Source organism: Bombus vancouverensis, chromosome 16 (genome assembly GCF_051014615.1).
Source record: "Bombus vancouverensis nearcticus chromosome 16, iyBomVanc1_principal, whole genome shotgun sequence".
In the NCBI taxonomy this organism is placed as follows: Eukaryota; Metazoa; Arthropoda; class Insecta; order Hymenoptera; family Apidae; genus Bombus; species Bombus vancouverensis.
The window spans coordinates 7,401,344-7,427,806 of NC_134926.1; the positions used below are offsets into that span (position 1 = coordinate 7,401,344).

Sequence of the window (26,463 nt, forward strand, 5' to 3'; positions counted from 1 at the left end):
TGTTTCTAGTGTTATGTGTCTCATGAAAGAATACATCCAGAAACTTTCGTTTCATTGGTAACGAGATACGGCTATCATGATTATTTTGGTCAAATTTGAAACACATGTGAAAATGTATATAGTAGTTACAAGATATTTATTGAAAGTATACACTTCTCGAAGATTATCAAAATATTTGAACAACCAAAGTATTTACTATATCAATAAGCCACAATATTTAGTGAGGCCATTTTTAGCATTAATTGTATATTTAAGACTACTATCCATGCTGTATACTAATTTTTCACTGAGTATATGTTTGTAATATATATATATATGTGTGTGTATATATATATTTGAATATTATATAAATTTGAAATCAATTCGAAATTGAAATCAATTCGAAAATGTGTGTATATATATATTCAATATATTATCTCATTACAGTGCTAACGAAATCTCGAAAAGTTTCGTACAATGTAAAAAAAATTTTCTGTGGTAAATATGCGTATAGTTTTTGGAGCCATTGTACAGATTCATCATTCTAAATTATAATCTAGAATGTTTTTAGATTTATTTCATAAAATTTGTACCTCTTTCTGTTCGAAGTTTACAAAATTTTGATTTTGGAGGTTTGCTTCCGTTCAATTGTTTAATATTGAAATTGTCCAATAAATGTACGAGCCATAGAGAAATTCCACTATTTTCTACTAGACATGACACTGCAAGGTAAAGATGAACCAATATTATAACTGAGCCGTGGATATATATACAGATTTATATTTTTATGGGTGTAATTTAAAAAAACAGAATCTAGTTAGAAAATAGAATATTTTAAAATAGAATAGTTTAACTTAAATATTATAACAAGTAATATATTTTGTCTATTTTTGCATGTATTTTCGTATCCTTAAATTTCCTATAAATGCAGAAAAATCTGCAGTCTAGTTATAATTTATATTACATTTATTCAATGAATCTTTCGATATATTTTTTTATATATCTATAGAATTTTCTATAATTCTCTATGACAACTACAATAAATTGAAATGCACCGTAACATTTTATTTTTGCAAAATATTACATTATATTTGCGCTCCTTTTTCTAGTAATGTTATCCAAGTCATTCACATTATTGATAATTATTTAATCCATGAACTTTATCTTTATCTCATTTTAATTATTCTAAAAAATTTAGTGACGTAGGTGACCGATGACCACAGTGCGGTAGAAAACGCGTTAACTCTTTCACGGATCAGTTACTCTTAGTTCCAACGAGACGTTTGCTATGTAATACCGAAACTTCTTAACAAATGAAGCGATCCATAGAGAATTGCTTTGGTAAATAACTTAATTAATTCGTGTAAGTCGAGATATGTAGGTTGTAAACTGTGTCGTAGATGCGAACAGTCGCGAGCGTTTTGCAATATGTAATTTACGATATCGTGGAACACACGAGGCGGAATTCAACACAACAGAGCCGATACATCACATAACGAGTCTCGCAATCAACTGAACGCTCCTGGCCGTACATTTTTACTTGGAAAGTTCAACCTGATTCATTCATCACGTTTACGTAATTTTTACTCACAACTTTATTTTCATCCTATTACAAACGAACTCCCGCTAAACAACTAGTTACCGCAGCCTTAAATACCTATTAACAACTGCTGTATGACAGACATCATCGTGAGAGAACGAAAATTCGCGATGATCTAAGCGAAATGATCGCATTCCTCAAGGGTATCTTATAGAAACTGCTTGTGCGATAAATCACTAAACAGCGAATGTTCATGCAAATTCGCATTATTACGAATATAATTTAAAAAATGGAACCTAGATAGACAACTGTTTTATCTACTGAAGATCATAAGGAGCACATTTTGTACTGCTAACGATATTTTCTTCATACAAATTTCGGATGATTTAGTTTATAAATCACTAGATTGGTTTGTTCATATGAAATATGAAACATTTTGAGAAACGACTGTGAATCTTCAAAGATATAATATACACCATAGATTTTTAAGTACTTCATACTTTTACGAGTATAATTAAGGAAATGGAATCTAAATAGAAATTTGTTTCATCAACTAAGTGTAACAGTATATACTCTTGGACTTTAACTATTTTATATATTTTTGCATATTATATGCATTGTGTACACTTTTTCAGTCTACAAATGACTTTGTTCTCATAATTTTCTCTTGACCCTTTAAGTCTTTCAGATACATGTGAATAAAATAGCTGGATTACAAAAGAGCTAAGTATAATATATATGGATTTCTATACCAATAGTAAGAATCAAAATGCTATTACTGGATCTATATCTATTTCTATAAATGAATTCGTCGGTCCCTTTCTCAGATAACTTTGTCTTTCGGCCAATTCTAGTTTTTCTACTTTTAATTTTAAAAGCAAAAATAACGTCATCTTATTTATTAATATATTTCAATGTTTTTCATGTTTATGCTGTGCCTTAAGAACGTTAAGCTAGATAATTAAAAATCCTAGACTAATAAGAGGATAGATTTATAAATTTCTCGTTAATTTCGTTTTACTCTATTCTTTTTCCCAAAAGTCGTATGTAACAAATTTCATAAAAATAATGAGGTGCCATCATCGAATAACGTAATACCGATACTCGACGAACGGGAAGCAACAATTGCCTCGATTTTTTCATTCGCAATAAAGTCACCACGGTTTATCGTGTTTTAGTAATCGACGCTCTTTTTTCTACCCCAATAACCACTCGTATTTAAAGAGTGTCGTTTAACTAAAAGAAATTGTTTGAAGCGGTCAGAGGCCATTTCCTTGGCCGCGTGGAGGAAAGAGATATTTTCTCTGTGCTCTATATTTCGAGAGTACGTGTCGATATTGTTGATTGAGCTGAAGAGCCGAGAGTCGATACGGGGCAAACAGAGCGGCAAAGCAAGAGGAGAAGAGGGAGTTACTAAAGAGAGAGGAAACGGAATTCTTTTTACCATCCAATTCCAACTATTTTCGTACTTTCACGCGGATTCCCTTCCATTGTTTACACTCGTTCGAGCACTCCAGTCGAGAGAGATAGAAAACGTGGAGAAATTCTTGTTATCGAACTTTCGAAAATTCTTTTTATTGTTCGAGAGATGGGTTTATCGTAATTTTATTTTTCAATAAATTTTCATCCATGCTAATCGTCGTACACGACGTCTTGTGATCATTTCACATCAATCATCCACGCAACTTAACCTAAAAAATGATCGCCATTTTATTTTTCAACAATTTTATTCTACGTTAATAGTTATATTGATGTACAGATCTCAATTCATATTAATCGTCCTACGTGTATAACACCTAAAAAATATCGCATGAATCATCAACGAACTTAACCTCAAAAATTATTACCATTTTATTTTTCAACCGATTTTATCCTACGTTAATAGTTATATCGATGTACAGGTTTTTATTCACATGAATCACCGTACGTATATAACCTTAAAATATACCGCATGAATCATTTGACAGACTAAAAGATTATCGTAATTTTATTTCTCAACGATTTTAGCTTACATTGATCGTTGTTTATGGCATTTTAATAATATTATACGAACCAACGATAAACCTAACGTATAAAATTTCCGATTTCTCGATTTATAGCGTTTGCAGTTGCAATTATGCCTGGCAATTTTCTAGGCGATAAAATCTCTCTTTACTCGTACCCGTGTGCTAATGACGTAAAGTCTATAGAGAAATCGTGTAATCTCGCTCTTTTTCTCTCATGTAAGTTATACAGGTTCAATGGGTGCAGAGTTGTGACCGGGGGTGGGCTTCCTTAATTAGAAACTGATTTGATGCGAAGACTAACTACTGCCATAGTAGGCGTAAAGATGGTAAACTGCCCTTATTTTCAGGCGTTGTTTTACAATTAATTTCACGCTCTATCCGTATCAGGGGCGCGTTCACGCGGGGTTACCAACCTTCGAATGAAAAACTCCACCGTCTTTCAGCAGCGAATGACACACACGCGCCACCCGTGCTCGTGCGCGCGCACACACACACACACAGAGGATAATTGAGAAAAAGAGAGAGATTCTGGTATTATGCGATGCACTTTTTCGAGAATGTGAATCTTTTTTCATACGAACAATATTAATACGATCAATGAAACGTTAACGGCAATCGATCCATCAATAATCCCGGGAAATCCAACAATAACTCCTCGCCCTCTAATTATAATGCCTCACGGGATCAGTTTTCACTGAATCGGATAAAATTGCTCTATTTCGACGCGGACTTACCGCACGGACGATCAGTGTATATTTAGTGTTTTCACGTGTTTGAACTGTACTGTTGCCCACCCTGAACGACATACACACACGCTCTGTCTTATTTCTGGATTCCCTTAAAGAATTCACCATACCTCCATCTTTCAGGGATTAGCCATGACCGCACGTGTCGGTTGCCAATTATATTTTTGCTAATATGTATTGAGTTTCCTATCTGTGTGTACTATTTCTGTCGTTTTGTACCTATGGACTTGGATAGAGGATAAGTGTGTTACATGCACTGTAACACATACACTTATAACGTCCTATATCCTGCAGTATATATGTATATATATATATTAACTGTATTACATACACTTATCATCTAACCAAGTGCATAGATTCACAGCACACTAATACTATACACAGATAGGAAACTCGATATTAGCTCTGGAATCCCAATAACCATTCGTACTGCAGATTTCTATGCATTTATGGGAAATTTAAAGCTGCGAAACTGTATAAAATGCACATAATACGCAAAATTACTTACTTCTTTAGGGAACGTAATAATTTAGCGAAACATAATAATTTAGACTACGTAACTGAAACTGAAAGTGAAATAAAGCTAAAATAGAATAAATTAATATTTCTAGTTTTTTTTTTTATTAAAAAAAGAAACGAAGAATCCGAGCAAATTTACTAGATACACTGACTCGCTGAGGTCAAACGAAACGACATAGATAGTTTGATGTGAATTTAAGTCAACGACAAGAAATGTACGAGGAAAGAGGAGAAAGAGATACAATCTTTCTCTCTATTCTCATTTCTCATCTAATCTTCTCACGTAATTTACCATAAGAGCTCATTACTCGATTTACGTCATGATTTCAGAGATAACGTTCCGCTAGATGGAAAAATGTAAATCTATTAAATCACTTGCGACAAGGATGATATTTTGATACTCGTGATTGCAAAATCTCGATTGTAAAAATACGTTAATGACAGATAACGCAAATCGGTCAAAATCTAACGCGCCGATACGTATCGATACCGTTATCGAATCGATATGTATCTACCGATGCAAACATAACCTAAACTGGAGCTAACCTAAATAACATTATCGTCCATATTATCTTCTGGAAGAAAAATTCTAGTACTGTAATTTCGCTTTTATTAACGACTCACGTTACGTGTATTATTCCGAAATATTGTTTTCTGTTTTTATACCATGAACTATCTTAAAATTTCATTAGCATAGTAATTTAGATGTAACCCAATAAGAGTTATCTGAATCACAAAAAAATTAATGCAACCTTCCATTTCAAAAAATCTCTAGTGGCCCCTTTTTTCAGTCTACGATTCGTCACAAAAAATAAATTGGTCACAAAAAATAAATTGGCCACTAAAACAGTACGCTATTTAATTACAGTAAAAACGAAGTTGATATCTCCATTAGTTTCTAAGGAAACGGATTGTAGCACTTTATCCGGACCACCCTGTATACTGTATAAAACACCTAAAGTACTTTCCACAACGTTTAGTACATGAAATAATTTTCTACTTCAGTTCCATTTTTCGAAAATTGTATTCATAAAAGTATGAATTCGCATAAATATCCGCAGTCCAGTAATGAGAATCGACCATAATTGTCACCATGTATTCATTAAATAGATTTAGATAAAAAATGAATCTAACGGTCAGATTCAAGCTCTGTAGCGTAGAAATAGAGTGGGATGACCTTAGCCGGTGCGAAGAGTGACAATTAACCCGCGGAACAGGCGAGATTTACAGCGCAGAAAGATTTGCATGCATTTGTGCATTCGTATGCAATTACCCGTATGGAGCGCGCGCGCTGTCGAGTGCCATACAAACCATTCACTGTTTCATATCTCATTACTCGCGCTTTTCTGACTGATGAGCCATGTAGAATATAAAAAAAACCAGAGAAAGACATCAGTCTACGTTTCATTAAACTTTGCAGAATTCTCCACCATCTCTCAACTTTCTATTATTTTACAGAATTTTAACCGAATCAATGCAGCGACGAGGTTATTAAATATTATCGACATCGGTACAATCGATTTTCGATGGTTGCACCGAATCGATTATTAACGAAATCCTGTTGGTCCTATCTTTTCGGATTTTCATTAATATATAGGGCATTAATCTTAAATTCATCATTGCTGTATCTTAAAGACGCGTTGTATAAATAAATTGCGCGTTATATAAAACATTTTGAATATGTTGGTCATACACATATATGTCACGATTGTGGTGGTCAAATTTGAAATCAATCTGACGATGCATATACATAGAAGTCACAAGACATTTATTGCAAACATATATTTAGTAAGAAATTAGCATACAGCACGAACAATTTTAGCTCTCGACTGATATCGTTGAATCATATTTAATTGCTAACAATTTACAATACATTTAACTTTAATTTGTATCTATTATTATTGTATTATTATTGTATCTATTATTATTATTGTAACTGTTATTTGTATATAACAGAATAAAATAATGTCTCTGTCACGTTAAATACGAAATATAAATTGATATAAAATTCTCTAAAATAAAATAATTTTATTCTAAATAACTCGGAATAATTGCTGACGCAGCGACTCCAATTAACGTTTAAATATATTCTATAATAAGTAAATTGCACATATTTATGCAAATTCATATTTTTATAAAGACAAACAGATGAACAGAATCTTAGCAGAAATTTGTTTTACCTACTGAATATTGTAACGGGTGTAGGACGTTTATGTATATTCGCATATTATACGTACTATGTGCATTTTTGCATTTATAACTATCCCATAAATGCATAAAAATTCGCAGTCTATTAAGAATGCTGAATATTGGAGACTCGTTAATACCATGGATTAAACTGTTTAAATACTTCCGCTTGTATCATTATATGTCTTGTAGCACTTATGTACATTTTTAGATTTATTTCAAACGTTACCAATATAACAGTAACAGACGTGTCTCACTCTTGCGCTAGTGAAAATTCAAAATGTTCTCTATAACACAAGAAATATATATTTATAAAAGCTCTACAAGTATTCTACGAGTATTTCATTAAACTTTTGGAATTCCGGCTATTATATCAGAAAGCGTACTTACGAAGAAAGCCGAGCGCATATCTTCGACACTGACAACGAACTGCACAGACATACGCACACGTTCACACTGGACCGAATATTTATAAACCCAAGGCCGGTAGGACGAGACACACGAGGGTCAACGAGCAACTTCTATAGAGGATTGTCTTCCGCGAGAAGCACGGTTCGCGTCTATAATTCCGCCGGGTGAACGAATTCGCGAAACGCGACTATGAAAGAAAAAAATTTACAGACGGCCAGTTGGTTGTGCGCGCCACTCAATGGCGACACTAGCACCACACAGTGGTGTGGTGGGGAGAAAGAGAAGTAGTGGTGGCAGTAACTAAAAGTAGAGAGGTGATGACGACCTTCTCGCAGCCAGCCGCCGATAATTAGCCTGACAGATTTTAAGATATTGGGGCCTAGACCGATGTAAACCGGCAGGATTGATAACGTGTCGAAGTAAAGTATCGTGTAAACGTTTCATGACGCTAATGTGCTTCACGCCGTCGTATAATGACGTCAATCGAGTCGACGAGGGGCGGCGCGGCGGCGGCAGGCGAAAGCAACAGGAACACACACACACACACACACACACACACAGGCTATACAGTGAGAGACAAAAGTATTAAATAATACAGTTGGAATGTAAAAATAAAAAAATATTTCTTATATTATTAAACATAATCGAATATATGTCTGTTTCATTACATTCGGATAATTACAGTAATAAATGTACAGGAACAAACTGTTAATTAATTTGTTTGATTATTGAGATAGAAGTATTTATATAGTACAAGAGATGATCCAAATACAGACTAGAGTTTAAATATGAGCTAGTTGAATTTCTAAACACGAATACTTTTACTTTTATTTTAAATATATAATTTGAAAGAGACATTACCTTCGTTCAGTTTTTTTTAACTTTATATCATAAAGCAAACACGTTTTAGACATATATACTGCCATCTTAAAAATCTTGAACGGATTTGGCAATAAATCCTGAAGTAGAAATGCTACATCATATTTAGACTACTTCCTCTACTAGTAATTAATATTCGCATTATTAAAGTAACAAGTTTTTAGCGAAATCCGAAGTTTCATATTTTTCAAATCTTTGAGAATATTTTATTGTATTTGCGAATTCATCTTTGTTCGTATACATTTATTACTGCAACTGTTTCTGTACAATATATAATTACACACATTTAAGTATATTTAATAACAGAGAAAATATTTTTCTTTTTATTCCCATATTCCAATCGTATGAATATCTTTGTCTGCCATTTTATGTGAACGTAGACATACGAGGTGAAAGAGACGAGGGGTGTGAGACCGATTAAACATGTACAGAGCGTCTGACATAAGAGAATTTAGCTCGAATTTCGTACTTTCGTGGAAAATCGTCGCAGTGCTGTTGTCGGCGCGTTATATGGAGAAAAAGTTAGTCACACCGCGTGACTTGAATGAATTTATTGATCTGATCTCCTCGGACCGACCTCTGTCACGTGACTCCCATTGCGATACGGAATAAATGACCGACATATTTTTTGGTAAACGCAGGTTGTTCCAGTAACCGTAATACGGTCGACAAAGAGGCGATCTTACGCGAAAAAAAAGGTCGATAACGTAGAATGAAACTTTTCACATGACGACACGTTTCCGAAAGAGCCGAGTTTTGAAGATTTGTCGAGTATACTGAGAATATCAGATAAGCGAACTTCATTTTTAACGAGGTTTCCTATTTTACGACAAGGTTAGATTCTACGAGGAATCGACTTCTTGCAATTCTTATCATCATTACCAGTTATTAGTAGTATATTAGTAGTAGATAATATAAGCAACCTGTAGTTATATAAGAAAACGAAAGGAATATCAAATATACGACCTTCACTTTTAGGTTAGAATTGCGTTCCGTTATTTTACAATAGAGCTAAGAAGATATAACGTAGGATTTGAATATCACGTCAGTGGACTGATTGTATGTAAAAAATTGAACGTTCAACATGATATATTACCGTGAGTTATATAGGGTAATGTAACTATGACAGTATAGTGATATATCTTATACGGAATGTTGGGCTTTCTGTTGCTAAAATGGCACGATCAGGTGATGACCCAATTATTTTGAGCAACGTAGCGCTTGAACTGGGTATCACAAAGGGAGAGCAACGTCCGAGATAGTGTTCAGAATTACGTCAATGTAGATGGAAATAAAGTAATAAAACGCTAGATAAAAGGAGTCGTACAAATCTTTTTATTATAGTACAGATTTCCACAAAAATGTCTACGTCGCGGAATTTCATTTGCAATAAACGCTCGGCTATGTGAAAAATCTCTTTCTTTTTTTATCTCGTGTACACATTTTCAAATTTGGCATCGCGCGATAAAGAGAATATACTACTCTCTTTCCTGTTGTCTCGAATCACGTTCGCCAACAGAATAAATAGTAAGAACTGATTGATCTAATTGATATGTTCTCGATAAGGGAGATATCATAGCATTTTTTAAAGACAAGCTCCGATAAATCTCTCATTAAAATTGTTGTATGTGAATGATCGTTAAACACTGTTCGATATAAATATAAAATAATAATAATTAGACGGCGGATTTTTATGGCACATTAAAGAATGCAAAATTGCACAGAGTGCGCATAATATGAAAAATTATATATACAGGGTGGTTGGTAGTAACTAGTAGTACAAGCGGAAAGGGGGTGATTCTACGCGAAAAAAGAAGTCGAAAATATAGAATAAAAAATTTTTTTTCTATTTTTTTAAAAATCTACAGTGAGATCTGTTATAACGAGACGCGATAAAGTGAACGCGTACCGAGCGAAAATTCAAAGTCGATTTTCTCGAAAACAAAGCCTCGAACGAAAAATTTTTATTCTATATTTTCGACTTCTTTTTTCGCGTAGAATCACCCCCTTTCCGCTTGTGCCACCAGTTACCGACCACCCTTTTACTTTTATTTACTCCTTCAGATTCTTCCAAATTTAACCAATATGATTAGTATATTAAATTTGTACGAAATTCGCAATAAATACTTTGTAGCTTGTGTAACTATATACACTTCCAAATTGTTTGCAAACCTGACTAAAGTAATCAGTAAAGTCGTATACCACCAGTTACCAACCACCCTGTATATATAGAAGAGCAATGTACATGTAAACCACCATGTATCCCGGAGAAGTAATATTACGTAAATAAAAAAAAAATCCGCGATATAATATAAATGTAGTATAAAATAATATAAAATTTATAAAATATGTATAAAATAATGGATTTGTATGAAAATCTAGTGATCAGTTACAATAAGTCTGTTACTGGCCAGTAACCTAACCCCAATTGACAAGAGAAAAAAGGATTGAAAAACCAGACCCCTTGCTATACGACAGCAGTAAAATGACAATTCACGGAATCCACCGTTAAATGACGGCAATTTCAACTTGGTCCCTCCCACTAAATCGGGATCTGCCTTCGGTAAAACGATACAGACAATCCTACGCAAGACATACCAAAATTTACGAACCTTCGGTGATTTGATTCGATACTGGCGCCACACGGAGAAAATAAGAAACACATAGCAGCACACAGTGCCCCGGTACATACATATACACGTGTGCAGAGATCGTGATTCACTACGGAACAACAATAACACGACAGATTCTTCGTAACGACCGTCATAATTGGAAAGAGATCTTCATGCAACATGAACACAGCGACATTGTGATGTTACATTACTAATCAGTATTCGTCACGCTAAACGCGACGCCTTCGTGGAAACGGTGAACGAAGGCATGCTCGTGACCGAGCATTATATATAGACTCCGCACGACCGCTATTATGCCTTCACTATTCCTCCACTGAGTTTATTTATGTAGATGTTTTACACATACACAGCTGTGAAGTAATAGGTTATGCACTAGTTGAACCGTCTGTGAAAAAAATTTAGTGGACGAAATTGCTCGCGAGATTCGGATAAAAATGAGTAGGGTAGCATTTCTTTTTACAGAATATTTATCGAGAGAATAAACATGGAAACTAACCTCATATACTTTCTTTTATTCTTCACTTCTGACTCTTTTTTTATTTATGCAATATTACTTTCTTCCTTTTACGTATAATTTTAATAAATTAATTTAATTTTGCACACAATCGAATGTAAGCATTCGTGTATACAGTGGCACGAAAGTACACCGACTCCGATATAATCTTACCAATATAATCTTTAAACTTTACCAGTACAATCATTACAGTCATGTTTCATTGTGGCGATAATAAAATATCGAAGTGTATTATGTAACACATATGTGCAGTATGTACATAAGAGTTTCCTATAGCGATTAAATAAATACCAGATAAATAAAATAAATCAGTAACTAGTATGCTTATCGATAACTAAACATATTGGAAAAGAAAGGAAAGAGAATTTGCTTTACTTAAATAGATTAAACTAAACTAGCATTCTTATCAGCTAGTAGTTCGAGTAACTAAATAAATTGAAAAGGAAAGGACGGTTGGAATTTACTCTTTATTTAAACTGACTAAACTAAAATGGTAACTAATATCATTAAGTTAGTAATTCCAGTAATTAAATGCATAAATTGAAAAAGAAAGGAAGCGTAAAATTTCTCCCTCGCTTTCTCATTAATCATAATTCAACGACCGACTGACTAATTGTTTCGATCTCATTAATGTACATTATTAATGGAAAATCCGTTGGTCGACGAGATGGTTGCTACTCCCACCACGCGTCATTTAAGTGCACAGCAAATATTGACTCGCGCTGTGGAGATAAGGGAGGAACATATTTGGAGAACGTTGAAAGGAGCTGGAGCTAAAGAGAGAGATGGATATATGTCAGTAGAAGGGGCATGCGCTTTAAAGGAATACCAACGAACAATCGACATTTACGATTTTCAATGTATATACACCGTGTACAGTGTTAGCATGAGTCGCACGCCACTGAATGCGTAACCGAAAAGAATTCCTATCGCAGAATCTAACAGGCTTGGCTAGGCACTACCGTCATTGTTTTTACGCGTAGGCGTAGACAGATGCATATTCAATGTTTGAAACGACCGTTCTATATCGGGTTACAAGTTGGTTAAACATCGTGTTAAGACGTTAGTAATTTTCCAATAATTTTTATCTCTTTTTAAAAATATTCACCGATCAGAATCCAAAAATAGTATTATATACGTATATACATTTGAGTTAAGCAAACTTCGTAAATCTAAAGTAAACCTAACCTACCTTAATCTGATCTAAACTAAAGATTGAATTTTGAATAAAAGGAGTTTGATAAATCTAAACCAAATTAGTCTTAACTTGATCTAACCAAATCTGAAGTAAAGATCAATAGCACTAGTGGACGAGTAGAGGGAAAAATATGAATCTAGGAAGACTAAACTAAAATAGGAGAAGATCTATTCAGAAATCTAAGCCAAACCTATTCTAACAGAAATTTAATATAACGCTATAACCTAACATCGCTTATCTACAAACTCGATGCTGTGATTTATCACTTAGTAAATTTATCCAATGCACGTGTAAACAGAAGTGTCTTACGAACCAGAAGTTCAAAATTGAAACTAGTATCTTTAAATTATACTCCTACTATCAGAAAATACATATAGAGTATGTACGAAAACATTTTTTGAAACATTCAACAGAATGGATTCAAATTTGAAAGATGTGTTCTTGCATATTATTTAAAAAAATGAAGCAAGGATTGGTTATTTTGCTGGTCCGAGGGTATCCCGAGCGGCAATAAACACGTTAGTCCGTTAGTGCAACACAACTACCGAACGAGTTCGCTCGCGTGTATTCAGGCATTTTAATCAAATTATTCCGCTCTGACGTTCCCTCGATCCTATTTCAAAGAAACGATCGGAAGTCCGGTATCTATGGCAGGAAAGTTTATCGCTTCGCATCCCTTCGCTCCGCTGTAGTTCTATGAACGATATCCAGGACCAGCCGACGATCCCGCCCTCTTCTCTAACCTTCCTCGGCTGCTCGCCTAATCTACACATCGTACGATGCAATTTCGTTCGATGCAAGGATATCTAACAGTTGTTGAAAAGGGATAACTGGAAGCCTGGAATCTGTGACACAGAACTGTGCGTTAACCTATGCCTGTGCGGGCTCGACACGCAACATAGGAGGAAACCGAAGTTCCACGATTTCGTACGAAATCTCACGAAAATCCTACCACCAAGGTAGTAACTAATAGCGTTACGCATTTAAGGAGAATGTCCCGTTCCTTCCGGATCTTTGGACGCATGTATTTAAATCAGAAAAAATGGAATACATTGTATTAATTAAATTATATAGGGTGGCTACAAAGTTTTAGTTTTACTTTACAATGGCGGACAAAAGAAAGTTTATAAAGTAACAGAAAATAATAAAAAGTATCATAATTTTATAAAATGAATTTATATCTAATAAGAGTAATGAATAAATATAACATATATCACAGAATAGATGATTGTGATCAACGTAATGACAAATTTCCAATACAAATGTTACTAAAATTCACAATGTATCAATTCTAAGCTTTCTTTTGTTCGTCATCATTAAATAATATTTAAACGAACAAGTCGGATTTCCTTCTATCCTCGCCACGTATGATGTAATCATATGTTGAAATTATTATTCTTTTTACGAAAATATATTACTGGAAATATTCTGACGAAATACTGAAAGGCAATGCAAAATATTCAAAAATTTCTTTAGATTAGGCGCGATGTTTATTTTTATCCAGTCGCCCTAACGTTTGAATCGTCGCCCACATTCATCCACACCCAAAATCGGTCCTGCTTACGATCGTGGGCGGAAAAACATCCTCCTCGCGGTAAATTGTTGCGAAATTAACAATTCATGGGCCGATACGCGCCTCATAGTTATTTAATTATTGGGAAAACAAACGTCCCTTGGCATCACTCGAGCGTAAATAAAATTCCGATAGCTGTTCGAATATTCCCTCTTTAAATTGGAACATTTCTAATCGTTCCAAAATATCCACTTCGAAATTTCGAATCTCAAATTAATCATTGCCATTTTACGAATTTTTGATATTCTCAGATTATCTTCGTTTTCTTATACGTTCAAATATTTGCTCGTTTGAACCTCGAATGAATCCCAAATTCCTAACCTAAAGTATTTTCTGAACACGACATTCGTTGACACTTTATATTTAATATAATGAATTCAATTTCTTTAGATTGTTTACTTAAAACCACGTTTAGAATTATCGATACATACTTTCGATTATCTGCTTTCTTGACTCTGCGAGGAACCACCATTCCTAACCTAAAAATTTCCGCGACATTCGACAACAGTTTATAATCATGTAATAAGTTTTTTAGATAGTTGACCTATGACTATGTCCAGAATTATCAAGCAAATTAACTGTAGTTTATCGACTATCGTTCGAATTTTCAACGAACTTTCTACGAGTTAATATTGACCCGTAGCGACAGCCAATAGTGATTCATTTGTAGGACAAAGTGACACACTGTAAATGCAAATAAAGTGAATATCTACTTGTTATGTGCAAAAACACGAACCTGGAAACATCGACCAGCCAGGATATCTCGTATTCCTGAATCGTGACGCACACAGTGTTATTACGTCACGAATCTTGGGATCGATACGTAGAGCTCGTATTATCATCTACGACAAAAAGCCGGACTTTCAAGTTTGGCTGAATTCAACCATAGTCCATCTCGGTTTTCATGACAAGAAATCTAACGAGATAGTCATGGACACATTTCTTACGGGATTATCTTCTGAATATCGTTCTACGTAATTTTCCTAACGATATTTTCTATTAGAATATTATTTCTTATATTTTGTTATTTCTCTGTAAAAGTATCTCGATTTAATAATTTGTTGTAGGATAACACAATGACGATAGCATATACAAATTTCTAATGATATACACTTTATATCAAGGCTATTTTTATTTAAGTATACTTCCTAACCTATAAATAATGAAACAGGTCTTAGTGGATTCAGTATAGTATATGCTAATTGTATAGTAGGATTTTATAACATATAGATTAATATTAATATACTATAGTCACTCACTTCAAAAAGGCATTTTTATTTAGACGCATAAAGTAATAAAACAGCTCCTAATTGGGCTAGCATAGTATACTTTGCAGCGGAATTCTATAACATTTTATTTTAATAAATATATGCATTTCATAGGATGAAAACTTTTGTTAATGACCGTATGTGAAATATGCGTACACCGTTGCGATAGAATTGTGAATAAAACAAGAATACTTCAGTGAATAGGAATTATCCGCAGGACTTTCAGCGCACCACTAAGGAAACCTTCCCTTCATTGAGGAAAAGAATCATTTCCCAACCCAATCATTTCAATATCGATCATTTCGTAACCTAACAAAATGAACGTTCTCTCTTTGTTCAAATATTAGAAGGTAATGCTTGATACGAGGCATATGGGAATAATAACAGTAGAAGCACGTCTGACGACGACAATTAATTGTTAATTGTCCTGTATCCACGTTTGTTGTAACCCAGTTAAGCAATCCAGGGTTAACAAGAATCTCCTGCGTCACCACGCTAATGGATAATATTAATTCAATATCGTACTCGATGGAACACATCCTATTGAAGCCATCCATATAGCCCATCCACCTTCTCTCTATCTCTTTCCTTCTCTTGTCCGCCATATTCTGTGTATAAATACTCAGAGGCGTCAAGTGTACCGGACATCGCGCAGCGAAAGTGTTACAACGAACGTAACAATCGTGACACCATTATGCACGATTTAATGCGCCGGTTAAGATTAGAACCAGAAAGCTAAATAAACCGTTAAACTGCCAATAAGGTTAATTCACATCAGACGTCAATGAACAGGAAATTAAAAGCGTCCGACACGCGGGCCCTCTATTCAATCACCCGGTGACACTTCTTTGTCCTTTTTCAGATCATGCAGAAATACGCATCGATCTAAGGATAAAGAAGGACTGCCACGGTCCAGGAACCTCTCTTTTGATCACGTGAGATGTCACTGCGGTTCGACGGACAGGTCCTGGATCGGTTATGCTTCGTAACTACGCTAGGGATATGCTAGACTATTCTGATACGTTAGAACCATGACAGAGGTCACGACTGTTATAATCCAAATGAAAAGGTATTGTATAAGAAATCATAGCTTATTTTAATGTTTGATCTCTTGATTGATATCATTGGGTCACGAGAGAGCATAATAATTTAGGGCCAAATTACTTTGTTTTGGAATCTTTAAATTAATTTTATTGCTAGCATAAAGAACGTAAAATATAAAATAAAATTAAATAACCCTAAATATTAATAATTTACATTAAGAAATATAGGCTATAGAATAGCGACATTATGCTTCTAAAGTAATTATCAGCAACTTTGAAGTTAAAAAAGTAATTTAAAAGGCAAGGTTACTTTAAAAATATACACTGGAACATCAATCGCTTTTTTAAGAGTAACCGATAGATAATACTGATATGGATATAGAATTGCAGAGATTCGATAAGAGGGGATTTCTTGGAAAAGAGCGCTCTCCAACGAGAAATCGAGCCGATGTGACGTAAATTGGTGCTGTTATTCGAGGTATCGTGATCTAACAAAATTTCTGATAACCTATACGTTATCTAAATACACAATAAAAGAATTTCCTATCGTAATTAATTGTTTCCAGAAGTTAACGTCATATATTATATCAAGTAGGTGAAGTTTAGCAAGAATTTCCTGCAAGCAGAAATTCATTTGCAAGAAAGGATTTTCGAGAGTCTAGAGAATATCAGAAATTCCCTGGTAATATTTATCGCGTCTGCTCTAGTTACAATATTCCTGTGGGACATAATTTATTGTCATCTTGTAAGTTTACTACAATATTCACTAGAAACTGATATGCAATTTCCAGTGTATTAAACGAACGAAAAAAATTCTTTTCTCTTTTTCCCCTAGTTATTTTTTTAGTCACGGTTCTCCGGCTAAATTAACTCAACTTGAGAGACATTCTTTGGGAATCGATCTACAGACAAACAATACGAAGTCCCGTGAATCTTCCTGCGCCACGATGTTACACTTCATTTTCTAAGCGAGTGTAGAAGCATGCGCGACTGTAGCCGGCCTATATGACACTAACATATCACTACACGAATGCAATAAATAATTTGACACGCCTTGGACCTGCAATTACTCCGGACTATCGGATATTGTATCCTAAAATACCCCGTTGGTAATGAATATTGAATTAACATGGATTTCTTTTTTCGACGAGTCTCTACACAGCTGTGTATCGAAAAATCGGTCACAACTGCGACGACTTAACCTCACCCGTACACTAACTTCTATCATTTCTTTAACAACTTTCGATATTCTTGTAAAAATATTGCAAAATTGCTTTAAGATTCCTATTTTTGGACACTTATATTTTCGTAATAGAAAATTCTAAGAAATTTTAATATTTAAGCTTCCAATTCTTATTCATGTGCTTTCATAACGTTTTGTAATAAATGAGCGATATTAAATAAAAATTTTGCATTCATCCATGTTGTATATTTTAGCTTGAGATGTTTTTCAAAAAAATATAAAAATAGGTATCTAGATACCTGATTCTCTTTTAAGTACGACGATTCGATTTTCAAATTCAAAAATAGCTGAGGTTTCAAATTAATAAATTGTAATAAAACAAATGTACATACAATACATAACCTCTATTTGTCATTGTGATATAGAATCTTAAGTTAAATACGTCACAACTCAACTCTCTAAGGTTAGTGGACAATTCCAAAATGGCGTAAAAGTGCGAAATTTTAGGACAGGAATACGCTCTTGTCGGAACAAAAAAGTTGTTGAATACCACTTGTGCTCTCTGTCGAGAGCAGATAAACGTTATACGCTACTGGATTATGCGGTATTGATCGGTATCGAAGCCCTTAGTAATAATAAGCGGCGTCCTTGATTTCGCTTTGTTAGACTTCCATAGAATAGGTTATGTACGAATCCGGATGCGATAGTGGAGCCACAGAAACGTCGAAGACAAGATGGTTCTTGTCCTCCTTATGTTTGTATCACTGGTATGTAAGTCTTCAATAATTTATATCTTTAAAATTATCTAATGTTTACATCTACACTACCGTGCTTAAGTATTCGGACATTTTCGAATAATTGGTAATATATAAAGTATACCTCAAATAAAGCTCTTCAATCTAACTTCCGTCTCTAATCTAATCTCAGACACCAACATATATAGAGCGTACATATTAATGAAAATATTTGATATTAATTAGTATGAATAAAAAAGCAATAACGGGAGGTGAATTAAAATGGTTTCTACGATAACACTTAGATAAGTGACTTAGCGTATTCGTTCAATATTGAGATCTTAGAATAATTGATATATGTTTCCAACCACATTTTAAAAGTTATATAGATTTTATGAAGTGTCAGCTGTTTATTAGAGATGAATATAGAACGTGACTGATACAGATATATTCTTCGTTTCACCTTCAATTTAGCAGAACACTTGATCCCACTTACGACAAGAAGTAAAAAATTAACGATAGAAAAACATTTTTCTCAATTCTCAATTGGATTGCACCAAGCATACACATACTTACGCACGATAATATATGTAATTCTAAAACATATAATCCATATCTTTCATTCCATTTTCACGTAAAATTAATCCATTGACTATACAATAAATTCTATTAAAGTAGGTGCAATTAAGGAGTGTTCGATAAAACGTTAAAACGATAGCTTTTTGTTTGAATGGAGTCGATGCTCCGTCGGTAAACAGGGTAAACTTTTCGTCATCCTCTCTTTAAGTGATCTATGGAACAAAGGAACTCGAGAAACCCCGGGTTTACGTTACTCACAGCACCGTGTGAAAAGATAGATAGATAAATAGATAGATAGAGAGAAAGAGAGCGAGAGGGAGAGAACGAGAGAGAAACAACAAGCTCTAAAGTGCAATTTCCAATACATCTCGAGGCCTCTTCGGGCTGCACTAGTGTCCTTAACGCGTGCACATAGTTGATAGGGATCGATAGCTGAAATTATTTTTGCGCTGTCTTTCACGACCCATTTTTCAACGACATTGTGTGTTCTAGTCGGTTATTCCGCGAATCTGAGCCTCATGCAATCCCATGATTTTTAATCAAGCCTTGCGACTACGTAGGTACATTTTCATATAGGGGGTTAGCCTTCTATAACCAGAAATGTTTTATGAGCTTAAAGAAACATATGTAAACTGAAACCAACAAATATCAACCTCTAGATATACATGATCAATGAATTTACAATTTCCGGAGATTTTATTATGAAGAAAATGACCTTAAAATAATAAAATAACCTTGGAATCACGATGGGATACGAATGTAGCTAAAGATGAAATTAGATAGAAGGAAAACTGATGTATCAGTATGTAACTTCAAAGCTATGCTACGTTAGACATGCTATGTTACATTAGACATAGAAATGGCTATTTTATAGAGAAACTAATGTGAAAGGTTAAACAGAATTTGAGAAATTCGAACGTTAGAGGACATTGTCAAAGAGGTTAGAAAGATTTTAAAAAGTGATTCTAAAAAATTTGAAAGACTAGAACACCGTGGTTTAAAATAAATACTTAAAGTGTAAGTACTTATGAGAAAACCCTAGTTACCTAGCTTTGATTTTAACAAATTCCTTTTATAAATTGGTAACGTTGGTATAGATCTCCATATAATAATGATATACGTATACTTTAGAAAATGATTAATTTTATTTTTAACTGGAAAATATAGTACGTATAACTTAGTTACAGGTTACGATTTGTCTGTATGTTATTTTACAAAAAAATTCACTGAATCGAATTTGAGGTTATATCGAGGAACGAGATAAAATTGAACGATAAGGGAAATTGATAGAATTCTTCTCCCATCTTGGCATAATCGTTTCAACGAACTCAGGAAACCTTGAAAACATCTGAGTCAGGTAATTACACGGCTTCTTCCGAGTATATTAGAAATTCTGCCCGTCGGCCGATTATAATCACTAACATTTCGCTTATTGATCATTCATTGACATCGCGTTTAAAATACCCTTGCCAATAAGCAAATGAGGGAACGAAGGTCGGCTATATATACGGTGCCCCGTAAAACTGGGTCGCACTATATCACTGAAACAATTATGTCACCGATCCCTACATTTACCTAATGGACTCCCAATCTTGTTTTCAATAAAATTATATCCACTTTATATCTAATAATTTAGATACAGTATACAGAAGGTTAATAACTTTTATAAATTAAAATTATCTGAAATTATTACGTAAAATTATATTCATGTAATTCTACCTCGTAATTGAAATCATAAATTCGAAAAGGTACTTCTTTGCAAAAAGATGCGGTTATCTAATAACGTTAAAAATGTGAATACAACGAAGATGTACTATGTATGTTCATACGAAAAACTAACAAGATTAATAACGAACTTAATAAAGGAACTTAAAGAAGATAAACAAAAAAAAAGAGTGACTTTATTAAAATACTGATAAGTGGATTCAATCTAAGATTAAATATTTTCCTTATTTATTTAAAAGGATGATCTAGTAACTATCATATTAAGGTTAGGGACAGCAAGATTTTTTCAAAATATTTATGGATGGATTTGCGCTCTGCTGGAATTTATGGCGTCGACGTGAAATTATATATTTTCGTTATTTATTTAGAAAAACCCCAGTGGCAGTCCTATTGAGGTTAGGGACAGCGTGAAATATGAGTAACACATCTAGATAGCAGAATATAATATATAGTATAGCGCAACATCTACTGGTGTGAAACACATAGGGGAAAAGATGGAAGTTTCAGTAGTACGAACCTAGCTATTGCGTGGCAGTAGTTCGTCAAGCGCCTTCGCGCGATTTAAGCGACCACTATGGCGCGTTTCACAAGTTACTCACGTGCAAGCTCGATTAACTTTTCATCTAGGATACACAGTCAACCTACGACGAACCTAATCGAATATCGAACATTCCTGATCGAATAGTACTAGTTCACATGTAATTACGAAAGTATTCGAATAATGTAGAAACTCGGAAACCTTTTATGAATATACTATGTGTGTTGTGGACTATGTAGGAAACATTTTGAAATTTCATTAGCACTGCAATGAGGCACGAGTATAATTATGTCGGAAAGCAATCTGAAAACGTACATACACATCGTATCAAATGTTTTTTAAAATGAAATGTACACGTTATAACGTTCGTGTGTAATATGTACATATTAGGTTAGGTTCGTATGAAACATTTAATCAAAGCAATTTCCACATAATTCCATGTACTTTCCCAATGCTTATTTAGTTTCATTATTCCGGATTTAGAAAAATTACCAGAATTCAACGATTTTTAGAATGGAACCGTTATAGTTCCTTTTAAGACAATTTATGCGTTAAAAGATCATCTAGATGGAACAGAAAAAATCATTAACCTCAAATGCTACATTTGTTTCCAGAAATTTTCATCTTACTTTTCTCAAATTGAATTTCATCTAACAAAGTCACGTGAATATTTTGATTGCTCATTTATACCAAATTTCATCCTTAGTGCAAAACTTAGATGACACAGAATCGCCAAATCGAAACTTCGAAGAATCCACATTTCGCATGTGCCAATTTAATGGAGGCTATAAGATATTTAACGTGGAGATATTGTGTTAATAAATTTCAATATTCCGGTGGAATTATCTGTAGCAGTTATTACATGTTTAAGGTGGCTATTTATGCTATATAATAATTTTGTACCACATATACAGGGTGGTTGAAAAAATTTTTTTTATTTTTTAATTTTTCCATCGAGACAACGATCTACAGTGAGGTCCGTTATAACGAGACGCGATAAAGTGCGCGCGTACCGAGCGGAAATTCAAAGTCGATTTTCTCGAAAACAAAGCCTCGAACGAAAAATTTTTATTCTATATTTTCGACTTCTTTTTTCGCGTAGAATCACCCCCTTTCCGCTTGTACCACCAATTACCGACCACTCTGTATATCGAAACTTTTATTTACTCTTTCAGATTCTCCCAAATTGAACCAATATGATTGGTATATTAAATTTGTATGAAATTCGCAATAAATACTTTGTAGCTTGTACAACTATGTACACTTCCAAATTGTTTCCAAATCTGACTAAAGTAATCGGTAAAGTCGTATTTTACCGCAGTGTTAATGAAACTTCAAAATGTTGTATATAAAGGAAAAATGAAAAGAAAAAGGATAAGAAGATTTTTTCAATCGAAGGTGTACACGAACGATAACCAGAACAATGTATTCGAAGAGACCGGATGTCTAAACATTAAACACAGGATTCCGATGATTTACGGCAATCAAGAAACTTGGCAGACGGTCACGTTAAGCGTCTGCGCCGGTGAAGAGTGCCAAAGTACCGACAGACTAGACGTCGAGTCGACGTACATCAATCCTTTTGGCATCGATTGACCAATATTTTTCCATTAATAGCGTTCCCGAATTTTCAGACGACGTTTTTCATTGACCTCTCGATGGGAACCATTCGTGTCGATAAAACAGTAACTTTCCTACTATATCGGGCGAAAACATAACACGAATAACGGATCAGAAGTATTCCTGCTGAAATTAATATCCACGAGATTCTTGAAAAGCAATTTCCAATTAATTAAAAATGCATTACCTTCATGAAGATCAGTTAGCCTTAAGAGTCGGTGATTAATTTAACAAAATGAATAACATATAGGTTAGGTTATGTTTGGAAGAAAATTCAACAACTTGGAATATTTAAAAAATGTAAATGTAATATTTCTGTAAATTCCTACTATTCTGAATATAACTGAATATTATAACGAGTGGACTGTAGATTTTTATAAACGTAATTAAACAAACGGAATCTCGGTAGAAATTCATTTCATTCACTGAATATCTTAATAAGTACTGTACTTTGGATATTTCACATATTTTTGCGTTTCTGCGTTATTAAATTTCCTACAAATCCATAATTGGATAAATGAACGTGTATATTATATTATATACTGTAATTATAAATTAACACACGTGTGACGCTAGTGTCGCTTCATATAATGTTAAGACAAGATTTGTTCATCTAATATTATCATGCTTGAAATATGTTATTGATTATAGTGGTAGTAGAGTGGTGTGATAACCTAAAAATACTAAAGTAGTGGAGCCTTAGCCATTATTAAAGTGTATTATGGTATTAAGCTGGGTTTAAGTATGTGTTGTCTTGGTTACGACTATGTATGTTTTATCTCCTTGCATTATCCAGAAACGCGATTCCCCGATGGCTTGGAGCAACGTATTAGCTTCTGTTCAATTATTTCGAAACATTACGAGTCACGTTATCAAACACTCACGACTTCGTTAGCGAAAAATTTTCATCACGTTCGGCGACGACCTTTTCTCTAATGATCACTGATCACGAACGCTTCCCGCCACTCTGAATCATCGTATTTGCTATTCTGGATGACTCCGACTTCGCTGTTTGTCTGCTGGAATTTCAAACGCGGCATCTCTGTTTCTATATCTCTTTCTCGCTATCATAGTCGAAGCATTGTAAATTTTAGATATCATTCGTATCTCTTGATTTCTTAAACTTACGAATTTCAATTTTGAAATAGAAAACTTAAGACAAATTTTTTAGGGAATCTAACATTATTACTATTATACAATTAGAAATTTAGTAAAATTCCGAAATTTAATTTCGAAATAAAAAACTTCAGATAAATTTTTTGGGGAATCTAACATTATTATTATTATAGAATTAAAAATTTAGTAAAATTCCGAAATTACTAGATTTAAATTTCAAATATTTTCAAATTCAACATTCTAATTTAGAAATGTTGGAAACTTCAATTTTAAATCTCGAAAGTTTATAAACTCAAATTTGAAAATTGAAATTGTCAGCAAATTCTCAGAAAATTTAAACTGAGCATGTCCAGAGATTAAAAGTTTAAATGAGAAGAATTGAAGAACGTAAACGGCATTGCAAGTTCCATATTTGCAAATGTTTCTATTTTCCCTATTTCCCTAGTTTCTATGTTTCCAAACTGAGACTTTCAAACGTTCAAATTGCGAGCAGCTCCATGTTCTCAGGCTAAATGCGTTGAAAAAAAAAACAACTAGTTACCCTAGTTCCCCTAGCTTGTAATCGAGAGATCTCGAGCGCAAGAATGCCCGGGATGTTTCGCGGAAAATAATTCCCGCGACGTTGTCTTTGACCCATTTGCCGGGGCGCGCGGTGGTGGAGGGGAAGCTTTTACGATGGCAGGGATTTAAAGGCGAGGAAATATGAAAAATAGAAGGTCTCGGTACACGACGATAACTGTCGCTGCCACGCGCAAACTTACGAACAGAAAACTTTTGGATAAGAGCAAGACTCCTCTGTTGCTGATATATACGCCCACTTCCCTCCCTCTCCCCTTCCCCCTCCTTTCTGTACAAAAGTGGCTTACAGCCAAAGCGAGAACGATATTTCATTCCGATGGAATCTCGAAACTTTCGAACCATTTGCCTTGGAAGGCCGAGACACGGTTGTATTGTGCGTCTGTACATTAAACAGACAATGTTTCGATTGCCCCATAAACGTCTCCCGCCAACTACAATACCCAAAAATTACTAAAAACCATTTTACAGTTTAAGTTAATGAAACCAATACGGTTAGAAGAGAAACGAAGTTCGAGATATACGTGGTTATTCGGTAACTATGTATACTGAGAAATAAGAGATATTTGGGTGAGGTGGACAGGATTATCGTCACTAAAAATTCCCTAGGGGCTCTACGCTATCTCTCTTACAGAATTATTAATCCTTTCACGGCGTAACCCCTGCTATATAGTATTATGAATTTTCTAGTTTCAATTTGTAGTTTAATTATAATGCAATTTTTAATTTTCATCTTTTCTATGTGATATAAAAAATGCAATAATCATAAGAACGAAGAAATAATAACGATCATACTTAATTGTAAATCATTCACTTCGATCTTTTCGTTTCATTACACTGCCAAAAGGATAAAAGTATTCACTGAGTCTTACATGGGTTACCATGGATCTCCTGATATATATATATAATATATATCTATATGAGACAAGTGGCGCGTGTGTCGGCTACTGTAGCAAGCACACGTGGCTTAAGTTACACGAGAATAACGTAGAATTCATTTACTCTTCCTAACTTCTTCGGTATATGTATATTTCGAAGTATATTACAAAGTAAAAAGAAATAAAATTTGACGCTCTCTTAACACAGTAATAAGAAGTACATTAATTCTTTCTCCAAATGATTTCTTGTCCTAGTGACAAGATGAAAATTAAATTGTACGATTACCAAACACATATGTAAAAAGGAAACCAAGCAATATATCTAGTATAACTGAAATCTGTATAACTAAAAATACCTTAATTTCGAAGGATAGCTCGAGAGATGCTGCAACCGATGAAAAAGTCACCAGGAAATAACCTCGATCTGATCTCACTCGCGCCACACTTCGGAAAGCCAGCAAAAATCGTTTCTTTAGAACGGCTTAATAAACCAGTCACAGTGCGCGCCGTACACGCACAGTTTCCAAAAAAGCGTTTCCAGGGAAACGAGCCCGCTAGCCTGACGTTAAAATAACCGCGGCGTCCTCTGTTAACAGGAAAACAACGGTATATCCGTCGTCGTTTATAGGCTCGCGGAAGAGAAGAGAAAAAGCATCTCGGAGGTTAGCAACGATGCATATTGGCCAGCGGCAAAGTTTCGCCTCGAAAAAGTTAATCGACGGGCCGCTGATTTATTTCTGGCCGCCGCGCACGCTCGACCAGTTTCACACACGTGTCTAGTTATTTTTAATCCACTATGATGCGTACCAGCCACACGGAATAGACGGAGACGGGCTAGCGTCTGCGGCGCGACGAGGACTACACACATAACAGCACACTTCCTGGTCAAATTTTCGTATATATCACGGGTCGATAAATTGTCGGCACGTGGCTGTCCCGATGTCTCTCCGGCGATTACTATCGAGCACTAGTGGCCAGACACACGAACACGAAACCATCTTTTATCTCGCTACGCTGC

At 34.4% G+C, this 26,463-nt stretch overlaps 1 protein-coding gene across 15 annotated transcripts in view; it reads right to left on the reverse strand.

Moving 5' to 3' along the window:
- PMCA (plasma membrane calcium-transporting ATPase 3) overlaps positions 1–26,463 on the reverse strand; it is an 83,230-nt gene that overhangs the window by 44,040 nt on the left and 12,727 nt on the right. For 9 of the 15 annotated variants that reach the window (XM_076625646.1, XM_076625648.1, XM_076625650.1 and 6 more), the window contains exons 1-2: positions 1,064–1,486; positions 573–701 (exon numbers count right to left, since the gene is read on the reverse strand). The exons of 2 other annotated variants lie outside the window; for them this stretch is intronic. The gene's annotated coding sequence lies outside the window, so the exon portion shown is untranslated. Of the gene's footprint in view, positions 1–572; positions 702–1,063; positions 1,488–7,367; positions 7,559–25,801; positions 26,203–26,463 lie in introns of those variants that run through there. 4 more of the 15 variants (XM_076625645.1, XM_076625644.1, XM_033342328.2 and 1 more) reach the window with 3 other exon arrangements.